At 43.8% G+C, this 13,556-nt stretch overlaps 1 protein-coding gene across 1 annotated transcript in view; it reads right to left on the reverse strand.

The window, feature by feature from the left end:
- WNT3A (Wnt family member 3A) overlaps positions 1 to 13,556 on the reverse strand; it is a 95,311-nt gene that overhangs the window by 8,782 nt on the left and 72,973 nt on the right. The gene's annotated exons all lie outside the window — the stretch shown is intronic.

The raw sequence follows: 13,556 nt of genomic DNA on the forward strand, positions 1-13,556 counted from the left end.
TCTTTCTTTCTTTCTTTCTTTTTCTTTCTTTCTTTCTTTATCAGGGTTAAGTGACTTGCCTAGGGTCACACAGCCAGTAAATATCTGAGGCTGGATTTGAACTCAGGTCCTCTTGACTTCAAGATTGGTGCCCCCATCCCCAGTTCTTTCAGCCAGCTCTGATATAGCACGAACTCTAAGTTCTTCATCATCCTGGCTACTTTTCTCTGAATGCTTTTTAGTTTCATTTTATCTAAAATGTGGTGCCCAGAGCAACACACAAGATTCCAGTGTTCCAACCAAGGAAGAGAACAGTGGAACTATCAATCAGCTCTGTTTTCAGGACTCTCTGCTTCTCTTAATGTACCCAAAGATCATGTTAGCTTTTTTCTTTTTTGGTGGTGGTGGTGGTGGTGGTGGTGGTGGTGGTGGTGGGAGCTACCATTTGCCCTCCTTGACGGCTTATGTGAAGCCATCACTAAAACCTCCAGATCTTTCTCAGACAAGCTGCTAGCTAGCCATGCCTTCACCACCTTATATGTTTGAGGCTGAATTTTTGAACCCAAATGTTAGATTTCATATTTATCCCTGTTAAGACACAGCTTGGTATAGTAGATAGAGAGGTGGCCCTGGAACCAGGAGGAGCTGAGTTCAAGTCCATCTTCTGACATTACTGGCTGAGTGACCCTAGACAACTTGACCTCTTCTTGCTTTAGACAACTCTTTAAGACCGTAAGTTGCAGAGAAAGCACCTACCTATATTGATTGGGGGAGTTTGCTATACCAGCGAAAGTAAAGGTCTAGGCCCTCTCCAGGTACATTCTGGATTTTCTCAACAATACCACAGAAACCTCTTCACTCTGGAAACTCCATCCAATCACAGGCTTCACACATTGAAAGTACTCTCTGCTCTGACAGCCTTGCCCTCTCCTCTGATTGGCTGGATCCTCTCAGAACCCCTCCCTCTTTTAAGGAAGATGCCTAAGCCCACTACATCTTCATTCCTCTCCAGTCCAGTTCTCTGACACTTTTTCTACTATGGTCCCCAGAGCTGGGTCCCTTCATCTTCTTTCCTCCTCCACTGCTCCTCCCCTTTCATCTTCCTTTGACATATTTTCTTACCCCATTAAAATAGAAGTTTCTTGAATTCAGGAGTTTTTTTTTTTCCTGCTTGTATCTCCAGCACTCAGTACCTGGCACATAGTAAGCACTTAATAAATGCTTGTTGGCTATTGACTTGACTCCTTAAATTTCATCTTCTCAAGGTTTGGCTCAATGTTCTAGCCCTGCTGAAATCTTCCTAGCTTTTGACTTTGTGACTCTGTGTGCGTGTGTGTGTGTGTGTGTGTGTGTGTGTGTATGCACACACGATCTGACCCTCTGTGTTTTTCATTTGAGATAAAATTGGTACACAGCATCAGGGTGTTCCTAGGAGTGGATCCCTGGGGCACTAAGCTAGCGACACCTTCTTCCAAGTCCACAACTGAACCATTAATGACGATGCTTTGGGTCCAGGGATTCAACCAGTTCCAAAACTATTAAACTTTATTATCATTGGCTCCTATCTCTCCATCTTGTTTACAAGTACAGCAGGAGAGGCTTTTTCAAATACTTTTCTGGAATCTAGGAAAACTATGCCTATAGAATTCTCTAATCTACTAGTCCAAAAAGGAAATGAAGTCAGTTTGGCAAGATCTTTTTTCTTTGGAACCCTGAAATCCTTTTCTAAACATTTACTTGCCATAACTTTAGTCATATATTCTAGAGTTTTGCCAGGTAGTGACATCAAGTTCCCTGGTATAGATCAGTTCGTGGATTTCCTTTTTTTTTTTTTTAATTTAATAGGGACAATGTTTGCCTTTCTCTAGCCCGGTGGCACCTGTTTTGTGTGATCTTTCTGAGTTCTCCAGTAGTGGCTTGGCTATCATATCTGTCAGTTCTTTCAATTCCCTAAGATGTCCATCCTTCATCAGTCTGACCACTTGAACTCATCAAGGACAGCTAAGTACTCTCTGATCTTCTCTCTATTCATCTTGGATTTTAGCTTCTTATTAACAATGTTGTTCTGTCCTTCCCAGTCCAAAGATGATTTTCCTTGGGAGAGAAATTAGAAATAAACTAAGAGCTGAAAAAGGTCAAACATCTTTCATTGTCGCTTATTATTGTTATTCCATCCAGTCCCATCAAATGAGATAATATTTGTAAAGTATTTAGCACAATGCCTAGCACATAGTAGGTGCTTAATTTGCATGTCTCCCCCTCCCCAGCAATGGTCTTATCCCTCCTTTAATCCTCTTTCCCTCCATTATTGGTTTTTTTTTAAACCCTCTTTCTTGTTGTCCATATAGTCCTTCATCAGGCTTAGCTCATTCTGAACATTAGCACTATTCTTTTAAGTCCATGCCATACTCGTGTATTCATCTTTTATTATTTGTCTTGCTTCCATCTTCTCTACATGACTTTTTAACATTTAAATTGGTGAATGAGTCAAAGAGTTTCCTGTGCATCCACATTAATTTCTTGAGACAATCCCACTCCCTCTTCCTCTTCATCAGAATGCCATTCTTGAAAACCTACAAATTCTTCTGGTCTGACTTCCTCCTGAGGAATTTTAGGCTACAGCATCCTACTTATCCTTTTTCTGATCCCTCTAGAATCTGTTTTCTACAAATCTGATATAGATTGTAATATCAGACCAGAAAGCTAAAATCCCATCTTCTATGAGAAGCCTTCCCTGATCCCCTTTAATTAATTTAATTTAACTAAGGCATTAGCCTTCCCTCTGTTATCTCCAATTTGTCGCATTTATCCATAATTATTTTGCATATTGTCTTCCCCCTTAGACTGGGAGCTTCTTGAGAACAGGGACTTTCTTATTTATTTATTTTTTTAATTTTTATCCTTAGTATTTAGCACAGTGTCTGGCACATAGTAGGTGCTTAGTAAATGCTAGTGGACTACTTCACATAATTACTTCCCCTGTCACCTTAGGCAAGTCAAATGAACCTCTTTGGGCCTAAATTTCCACATCCACAAAATGAGGGGGTTGGATTAAATAACTTCTGAGGTTCTTCCAGCTCTAAGCCCTAATATAGAAAGAATGTCCTTATTTGATACCATTCTGGGTTTCGGCATCCCTTGGCAGGGATTAGCTGACTCAAAGACGGGAAGGGCAGGGTGGGGTAGGAGGGTGACAGAGGTAAACTTCACCTCTTCCCTAATTTTGCTGATGGGACAGTCCTGGATGAAGAGCTCAGAATCCTTCCCAGGCATTGCATAAGTCTAAACTAGCTCCAGGTTTAGATAGAGACTTGTGCTTTCCCCTTCACAGAGTTTAAGAGGAGAAAATAGCGACTGTTTCTTCAGGAGAAACATCTGCCCTCTGGGAAAGCTTCCTGATTAAGTTGTTGCCCACTGAATTTCATCACACCTTGAGCGGTCATACAATAGAATGGGTTGCTTTGAAAGATAGTGAATTTCCTGTTGCTACTGATATTCAAGTATAAATTGAGTACTGAGATGATTGGGCTGTTAGGTGGCACAGTGGATAGATCCGCAAGTCTGAAGTCAGGAAGATTCATCATCCTAAATTCAAATCTGGCCTCAGATACTTACTAGCTGTGTGACCCTGGGCAAGTCACTTAACCCTCTTTGCCTCAGTTTCCTCATCTGTAAAATGAATTGGAGAAGGAAATGGCAAACCACTCCAGTATCTGCCAAGAAAATCCCAAATGGGGTCACAAAGAGTCAGATACGACTGAAAATGACTGACCAACAACTTATCTATATAGGCAGGCTTAGTGCAGATAAGAGGCACTGATTGTGGAACCACTGTTTGCAAGACCTTGGGACTGACCTGACTTGATTTGTGAGTGATCACCTAGTGAGTATAAATTCAGATAACCCAATATAATCAATTAACCAATAAATCAACAGGTATTCACTAAGTGCCTACTATGTGCCAGGCATTGGGTTAGGTGCTGAGGATACAGATGCAAAGGATAAAACAATTTCTACTCTCAAGGAGCTTACTCTATCTGGGGAGACAAGTACATATATAAGTATATGTAGAATAAATATAAAGACAATGTAAATACCAGTTAGCAAAGGAGGACACTGGCAGTTGTGAGGGGGATGGTTTTATGTGTAAGTTAGTGCTTAGCTTGAGCTCTTGAAAGAAGAGAGAGATTCTATTCATTGGAAGTGAGGAAGGAGTGTATTCCAGGTATGGGGGGATAGGCAACCAGTCCAATGGCATGAAGATGGAAGAGAGAAGTGCCATGTGTGAGGAACAGGTTTGCTTGGAGATCACAGTTCAGGATGGGGAGTCCAATGAGGCTGCTTGAAGGGTAAGTTAGGGTCAAGTTATGGAGGGTTTTAAAGGCAAAACAGAGGAGTTTATATTTTAATGTAGAGGCAATAGGAAGCTACTAGAGTTTATGGAATAGAGGAGCAACATGGTCACATCCACGTTTAAGTAAAATCGCTTTGGCATCAGAGTGGAGAGAATGGAAGGAAGAAGACCAGTGAAGGGTTCATTGCAAGAATCCAGCTGAGAGGTAAAAAGGGCCTGAATTTAGGAGGGAATAGTAGAAGAGAATGAGTGAAATGTAAGAGATGCTATAGAGGTTAGAGAAAGGGCAAGTTTTAGCAATTGACTGGATATGTGGGGTGAGGAAGAACAAAGATTCAAGGAGGATGCCAAGATTCATCTTGGTGACTATCTAGGCACTTGCCGTATAACCCATGAAGCTACCTTCTAGGAAACTGGGGTATCCCAAGGCAGCTGGTCATGTGCCCGACCGCTTCCTCTCATCTCCTCACTTTTATGTCTTGCTCTGGAAACAGCAATCAAATTATTGCTATTATTGCTAATGGAAAGGGCATGCAATTTGACTGTCCTATGGCTTCATTCACCATCTCTGTGACTCCCCAATATGTGTTCTCTCCCCTATTAGAATATCAGCTCCTCAAGGGCAGGGACTGTCTCACTTTTGTCTTCTTATCTCCCATACCTAGCATAGCATTTAAAAATGGATTTTCATTCAGTCATCATAAAGGGGCACAGTCCTGTAGTTGGGAGCTACGTAACTATTCAGAGATTCCATGGAGGACATTGACTATTCATGACTGCATCAAATGAACTCTGAACTCTCTTCCAACCCTGTAGTTCAAGGATCCCCAGGTACTGTCTATAAGTTTACATTTTGGCAGTGAAAATAAGACATAATCAGGAAGCTTCATGGTATAATGGACAAACACTGGTTCTGGAATCAGATGACCTAGTTTCAGTTACTATTTCTGCTACTTACTGCTCATGTGAACCTGGGCAAGGCATTTAATCTCTCTGGGTCTCAGTTTCCTTGTCTGTAAAATGAGGAGGTTGTCGAGATCAGGCCAAGGGAAGCCTGAACCAAATGGAAAGGTAATTGGGAAGTATTTAACAAAATAAATAAAAATATAACACAACATGGATAATGTTAATAAATGGTTTACTAATATATGGTTTACTAATATGTGCCCACAGATATCCTTATGTATGGTCTAGTGGCCCCCATTTCTACTTGAGTTTGATACCACTGGACCAGATGAAGTCCCTTCAGGATCTCAACCTATGAACTTGTGAAATAACTGTAACCAATGAGCTCCCTTTCCTTCCAGGCTGACTTTGAAAAAAGCCATTTCCTCCTGTAAGGATTAGCTAATTAATCTCACCTGGGGATGATTATTCTTTTATTTCCATTCAACTTTGTTGGTATTGGGATTTGTTTATTGGCTCCTTTTGGATGTGATTTTATTCTCCCTTATTAGAACATAAGCTCCTGGAAGGCTGGGAGTATGTTAGCTCCCTTTTGTTTCACAGTCAATAATGATTAAAAAAAAAAAAAAAACAGAAGGGGCAGCTAGGTGGTGCAGTGGATAGAGCACTGGCCCAGGAGTCAAGAGGACCTGAGTTCAAATCCAGCCTCAGACACTTGATGCCTACTAGCTGTATGACCCTGGGCAAGTCACTTAACCACATTGTCTAGCCCAAAAAAAGAAAAGAAAAGCAACCAATCAATCAAAGAGGTGGGCTAGATGCATCTTCCCCTCAATATCCTATGTGCCTCTGAATGTCCATCCACCCTAACCTTAGAGAATGGGGGAGAAGGAAGCCTTGGGGAATTTAGAATCTTGGGTCCTCATCTGGTCTGGCTAGTGCCTGTGGATTCTACTATGGAACAACCACTGCTTGGAGACCTTGGGTGATGATGCCCCAATCACCTATAGCCCTTGGACTCCAGGCAGGAAACCCTGGCTGGAATCCTGCTTCTGATACAAAAGATGTGTAGCCTGGGGCAGGTTTTTTTACTTCCTTGACCCCCAGCTTCTTTATCCGTAAAATAGGAATACTATCTCCTTCACAGGGTTGTTATAATAATGAAATGACTGGGATACACAAAAAGTTTGGATAAGATATGGTCCCTGCCTTCAGGGAGCTTACAGTCTAATAGAAGAATAAGAAACAAATAATCATGACACATGATGAATAAATGAGAGATGCAAACAAAATGTTTTATGAGGAGAGGAAGATTATTACTGGGGGGGGCAGTTAGGTGGTGAGATTGGGGGATTCATGGAGAATACAACATTGAGCCTTTAAAGAAAGGGTAGGAATTCAATAGATGAAGAAAAGGAGGATGAGGAAGGCCTCAAAGAGTAGTCCAGTTTAGCTGGTGTGGGTGGTGAAGAGTAATATAATAAGGACTGGAAAGGTAAGATGGCACCCAGGCATAAAGGGCCTTGAATGCCCTTTTGACTTTTAGATAATAGGGAGCTATTGAAGATTTTTGAGCAGAGGAGTGGCAACCAGATCTATACATGTGAAAGATTATTCTGCTAGTGGGATAAAGAGTGGCTTGGAGGGTGGAGAAAGTGGAGACCAGAAGACTTTGTAGGATGCCATTGTAATAGTTTAATGGGCTACTAACAAGAGTACCACCGGGGCAGAGGGGATAAATTGCTGTTGTTCAGTGATGTCTGACTCTTTGTGATCCCATTTGAAGTTTTCTTGGAAGAGATACTGGAGTAGTTTGCCATTTCCTTCTCCAGCTCATTTTATAGATGGGGAAACTGAGGCAAACAGGGTTAGGTGACTTTCCCGGAGTCACACAACTAGTAAATGTCTGAGGCCGGATTTGAACTCATGAAAGATGAGTCCTCCTGATTCCAAGCTCAGTGCTCTATCCACTTTGCCACCTAACTGTCCTGTGGCAATGAAATGAAGTTGTGTAAGTGGAATTGACATCACTTGGTATGTGAGAGGTGAGAGATTGAGGATACTGAAAGATAATCCCAAAGATATGAAATGGGAGATGGGAAGCATTAAGCCACCATAGACAGAAATAATGAAATTAGGAGAAGCAGATTTGGGGGCAAGGGGAAGGAAGATAATGAGTTTCAGTTTTGACGAGTTGGAGATTGCCAGTTTGGATGACAGCCAGACTGGTGTTGAACAGGGGAAAAGGTTTGGAACAGTTGGTTTGGGAAGTAAAGTAAGGAGTTAATAAGAGCAGCACTGAGAACTCAGAGGAGGATATGTACCACGGACATGGGGTGGATCCTGGTTCTACCACTTACCTGTATTATTTTGGCCATGGCATTTCCCTTTTCTGGGCCTCAGTTTCCTCATCTGTAAAATGAAGAGCTTGGGCCAGAGGATCTCTAAGATCATTTTGAAATCTACCATCCCATGACTTTCTTTAGCAGTGCTCAACTGCCCTGGAGGAGGAACAGTCAGCTGGCCGGTCAATAAACATTTAGTAAGCACCTACTACGTGCCAGGCACTGTGCTAAGCACTAAGGATACAAGAAAAGGTAAAAGACAGTCCTTTCAGTCAAGGAGCTTGCAGTCCAGCGGGGGACACGACATGTAAATGACAGTGTACAAGCAAGACACCCACAGGATAAACTGAAAATAATTAACAGAAGGAAGGCACTAGAATGGAGACTCATCGGGCAGGGCTTCCTGTAGAAGGTGACAGAGACATCTAATGATGAGGGTGACCTGAGGAGGGGATCTGCAAACCAGGAACAACCGCAGGTCAGGAGAAGGGGCAATCAATTCTAGGCTCCAGCTTTAAAGTGGCTAACTGTGGTGGTGAGGCTGAGGATGGAAACATGAAGCTGAAGGGCTCTGAGGGTGCTTCAGCTGGGGGCCATTTTTTACCCCCGATGTAGTTCATTACCCTTTTGTATAGTTCTAATTGTTCAGGAGATTGTCTTTTTGTGAAGTTGTATTCTGTCTCCCCCAGCACTGGAGCTGTGTCTGGAAACCCAGGTTCGAATTCTGCCTCAGACACTTATTAGCTATAGCAAGTCCTCCTCTTTGGGTCTTAGTTTTGTTTTCTGTAAAATGGGGATCATAGGATTACAGAGAGTTGAGAGGAGCCTCATTTTGTAGGTGGTACACCTGCCTCATGGGGTTGTTGGGAAGAAAGTTCTTTGCAGATGTCAAAGTTTAGTGTATAGTTATTCCCTGCTGCAACCTAATCGTGTAATCAAAGTGGTCAGTGTTTATTGATAATTGCTCCCAGTTCTTCCACCTCTCCCTGAAACAAAGGCTCATCTTTCAAACGTTGATAGTCTGCTTTTGAGTCACGGACTGCCGCAGAAATATAGTTGCAGATCACCCCTCCAAAGGCAACGGAGAGGTGTGCAGTGGATGGAGCGGGCTGCAGCCTCTTGCCAAGGCAGAACCATGCAAAGGACACCCCAAGAATGATGACTGAATGGACAAGGAGGTGAGCTGGTCGGGGAGTGTGAGAACAAGAGAAGTTGCAGGGAGGCAGGTTATGGTTCAATGACAGGGAAAACTTCCAAGCCACTGGAGTTGTCCAAAAGTAGAAGGAAATCAGAATCAAACTTAAGTTCTGGGTGGTGCTACTAGCAGAGCCAGTGAAAATTTACTAGCCAAGTATCTGTCTTCTTGGGCACGTCTCTGAGCCTGAGTTTTCTCATCTACAAAATAGGAATACTATCTTTGTCACAGAGCATAAAATGCTTTGTAATCCTGAAAGCCTGAAGGAACATCTAGATACGATAATTCTGAAGAAATTCTTTCTAGATGTCTCTCCAATCACCAGGAGCTTTCTCTGCTAACAACAGGTTACTGTCAGATCTGTGGTCAATGGGAGTTTATACCATAGCCAGGAGTTTGAGCCAGATTAATTATGCAAGTTATAAATTACAATCACACACATAATAAGAGTTCTAAAAAGAAAATACAGCAAACTTTCACTTATTCAGAGAAATATCAGCTAAATAAAATTTAGATAAGAAATAGTACATGTTGATTCCCCAAGTGGGCTTAAAACTCTGCCATCTATATTAAGCTTCCCAGTTTTCAATACCTTTTTCCATTCCAGATCCTGTGGGAACCTCACCACAGGCCCACAAGGGAGGTTATTTTTTCCATTTGACAGATGTGGAAAATAAAAGAGTCCCAGCCTCTGTGATCTACCAGTCCCGGACCAGAGTTCAGATACCGTCTGTCCCAGGATGGTTTTCCGAGGAACCAATAGGCATCCTAACACAAGAAATCTCAAATATAAGAATCTGAGGGGACCTTGGGGACCATCTGGTCTGATTCCATTTTTAAAAGGAGGGGTTGTTTTTTGCCTTTGTCTTTTTAACTCCAGTGCCTAGCATGGTGCCTGACGCATAGTAGGGACTTAATGAATGCTTGTTGAACTGAGTTGAATTGAGGAATGTTGAAGGGGAGACACATGTTTTGGTTAAGGGTCAAAGCTGATGACCTCTGGGGTCCTTTCCAACTCTTCTGTTCTGTGATGCTATGGAAATGAAAGGGGATATGACTTATTTAGGGCCACACAACAAATTAGGGGCACAGCTAGGACTGGAATCCAGTTGCCCTGGCACCTGGGCCAGCAGTCTCATTGCCTTACCCTTTTAGAAGCCCATATGCCTTTATTTGGAGGAGGAGGGTTCCTTCTAGCCATGGGGCCTCTTGATTGCCAGGTGACTATCAGGGTCCCGACTGTTACTAAAGGTCAGCAGCAGATCTGTTCCTCCTGTCTTTAAATCCTCCTCTTAAGTAATACCCATCCTCTTTAGGGCATGACAGGGGTGGAGGAGGGAGCCAGAGGAGGCCACCGGAATGGGCTGAGTTGGGGTGGGGGGCCCTTTGGGAAGGAGGGGGTGATGCGAGGGAGGGAAGAAGCAAGATTGTATTTTGTAATCAGGAGCAACTCTGGGGACAAAGAGATTGTCGAAAGCCACCTGAGAGAGGAATGTGGGCTTCAGTGGGCGGATTGTTGCTGCCCACTCCCCCCCCGCCACCGCCCAGTTGGTATGGCAAATCGTCCTTATTACCTGCTGGGGCTGATGAATCTTGCCTTTGTGAGGGCACTGTCACGCCGCGTTAGGCCCACAATGGGCCCAGATATTTTATATGAATTTTCCCCTCTCCGGTGATTAGGCTGGAGCAAGTAAGTCATAGCAACCTGCAAGTATGCATTGGCCCCGCTCGGCGGTCGGGCGCGAGGGGAAATCCCTATTGAAATGGTTTAATAAAACAATCTAAAGGGCGTGTGAATCGCGAACAGCATTTTCACTTTTCTCTTTCGCTTAATCTCGTCGTCACTGGGATATTGTGCTCCGAGCCGGGCCCAGCGGGGTGCAGGCCGAGGTCTCCCCTCAGCCCCTTTTACAGCGCCCCCCCCTTGGCGGCCGGTTAATGATATACCGGGAAGGGAGGGAGGCAGGCGGCCAGCCCAAAAACAGGGGCCCAAGTGGCAACAATTTCTCGTCCCTGGGGGTCGGGGGTCGAGGGTCACAACCTGGATTTGGGGACACTAAGGCCAGACCCCCCCCTCCCCTCCTGCTCCCTCCCCGCCAGCTCCTCCTCCTCATTTTTGGGCAGGCTCCAGGCTATAATGATGGCCAGGGCAGATGGACAGGTGGGAAGGCAGACGAGCCTCCGAGCCATCATTTTTGAGGTCGCAGGGGCAGGGGAAGGAAAGAAGAACAGGGTTCTCTTTTCCAACATAAAAAGAAGAAGAAGGTTGAGTATGTTCTTTCCTTCTCTTGCCTTCAAATTTTCCTTCCCAGCCTCCACCCCGCCCCCACTCCAACCACACACACACACACACACACACACACACACACACACACACACTCAAACTTAACCCACCCAAGTTGAAATCCAGGGCTTGCAAAGGGCAATTTGGAACCCAAAGAGGTGAATTCAGTAACATCCAAAGGAGGCAGGACATTAAGGAGACAGGGAACCAACTCACAGGAGGACTGGTTGAATGAACTGGGGACATCCAGCAGGAGAAGAGAAGGAACACCAGAGGAACATGATGGCTGTGTTCAGAGCCAAAGGACTGTGGTTGGGAAGAGAGATAGGACCAAGAGGTCAAAGTCAGAGGATACTTTGGCTCAATCTAAGAAAGAACTTTCTAACAGTGAGGGCTTTCCAACAGTGAAACAGGCTGCCTTGTCCAGAAGTACACTCTCCATCCCTGGAAATAGTGGGGCACATGGGGAGATGTCAGAGGTGCTCTTGAAGTGATTCCTACATTGGGGAGGGGAAAAGGTTGGATTCCAAGATCCCTTCTCACTCTAAGACACCATACTTTGATACTTCAATAAATGTGGCTCTTTGCTCCACTATTAGAGACTGAATTGAGGCCTTCTTAGCCCATGCTGGTTTTGTCTATATTTTCCAAAAAATCCTCCATTGGGAATCTAACCAATATATTGGAAAGAAAACCATAAATTTAGAGGAGATCTTAGAAAGCTATCTAGTCAATGCCTCTCATTTTTACAGATAAGGAAACTGAGGCCCAAAGAGGTTGTGACTTGCCCAAAGTTATAGAGGTAGCAGATGGCAGAACCAGAACTAGAACCCAGGTTCTCTGGCTCAAAATCCACTACTCTTCCCACTGTACCATGGTGAGACCCTACTCTAGGCCATTTACTGTTTCATGGCCACTAGTACAGTACTTGGGTTATTCAAATGCTTTCCTGACATGTGACTGGCTTACCTCCTTTTTCAGTCATACATATTCTTATATGGCCCTTCTTATTCCACTTTTCATGTAACATCCAATGTTGGTAATTTGCTGTGGGGTAACTACACCCACCATGAGTCTTTCCACTGCACTTGAGGTTATTGGTTCCTTCTGACTCTAAAGTGAGTATGCTATCCATTAGTTTAGGAGTGGGGAACCTTCAGCCTCAAGGTCACATGTGGCCCTCTAGGTCCTCAAGTGCAGCCCTTCGACTGAATCCAAACTTCAACAGAACAAATCCCCTTAATAAAAGGATTTGTTCTGTAAAACTTGGACTCAGTCAAAAGGCCCCACCCTAGGACCTAGGTGGCCACATGTAGCCTCCAGGCTGCAGGTTCCCCACCCCTGCACTACTTCATGCCACCCCACCAAAATTAGTCATTAGTGGCTAAAAGTCAACCTGCAAGGTCTCTAGTGGCATTCCCCAGGGAATTTATTGTTGGCTCTGTGCTGCCTTCCAATTTTACTGACACCCTGTATAAATTTGTAGATGGTATGCATGTTGAGTTTGCAGGTGCAAGAGCTGGGAAGGACTGGATGACAAAGTTGGGATCCAAAAAGGCCCTGACAACTTGGAATGCCGTACTGAATCCTATAAGGTGAAATTTAATGGGGATAAATGGAAAGTCTTCAAATTGGATTGAGAAACTCACTTTCTTAAGTACCCGATAGAGGGGAGTTGTGGTTAGAGAGTGATTTGTCGGGGAAGAAAATGGAATTCTGTGTTTCAATGAATTGTAAATTCAACAAGATCCAGCACTGTGATGTGGTAGACAGAAAACAACTAATGTGATAGTAGGCTGCATTAAGAAAAAAACACAGAGTTCAGAAGAGAGAGTGATGGACTCTTCATTGGGACCTTAGAGACCATCTGGTCCAATGCCACCATTTTACAGAAGAGGAGAGTGAGACCTGGAGAGGTAAAGAGACCTTTTAGGTCAAGAAGGGAGAAAGCAGGGTATGGCTTAGGTTAATCTTTGTATGACTAGTGCCTCACACAGAGGTTTGCACGTAAACGACACTTTATAAATATTTGTTCAATTGAATTAGACGCTGGGAAGATGTGCTAATCTTTCTTCATACACCTCTAGAGTACACCTGAAATATGCCTTATTCTCAGAGCCAGGCTCAGACTTCATCAGGATTTCCAAAATCCTGGAGGCCATTGAGAAAGGGGTCTGGAAGAGAAAAGAGATTTTGAGATAAGGGAATTTTCTTGGGGCCTGAGGCTACAGTGAATGGGGGCATGGTGGTTGGGAGAGAGTTCCAGGAGAGACTCTTCCATAGGTTTAGTCCCAAAACCTTGAAACTGACCTTCAACACCTCCCTAGCCATCTTTCCATCATAAAGGGAACTGGGCCAAAAAGTCTGGCTAGCTCATAACCAAATGATGAACTGAGGGGAGGGTGTGTGTGTGTGTGTGTGTATGTGTGTGTGTGTGTGTGTGTGTGTGTGTAGAATGGGGTCATTCTACATGAATGATGGTGACATGTTCTG

The sequence above is a fragment of the Vombatus ursinus genome, unplaced genomic scaffold, assembly GCF_900497805.2.
Source record: "Vombatus ursinus unplaced genomic scaffold, bare-nosed wombat genome assembly UNPS02014867.1, whole genome shotgun sequence".
Taxonomy (NCBI): Eukaryota; Metazoa; Chordata; class Mammalia; order Diprotodontia; family Vombatidae; genus Vombatus; species Vombatus ursinus.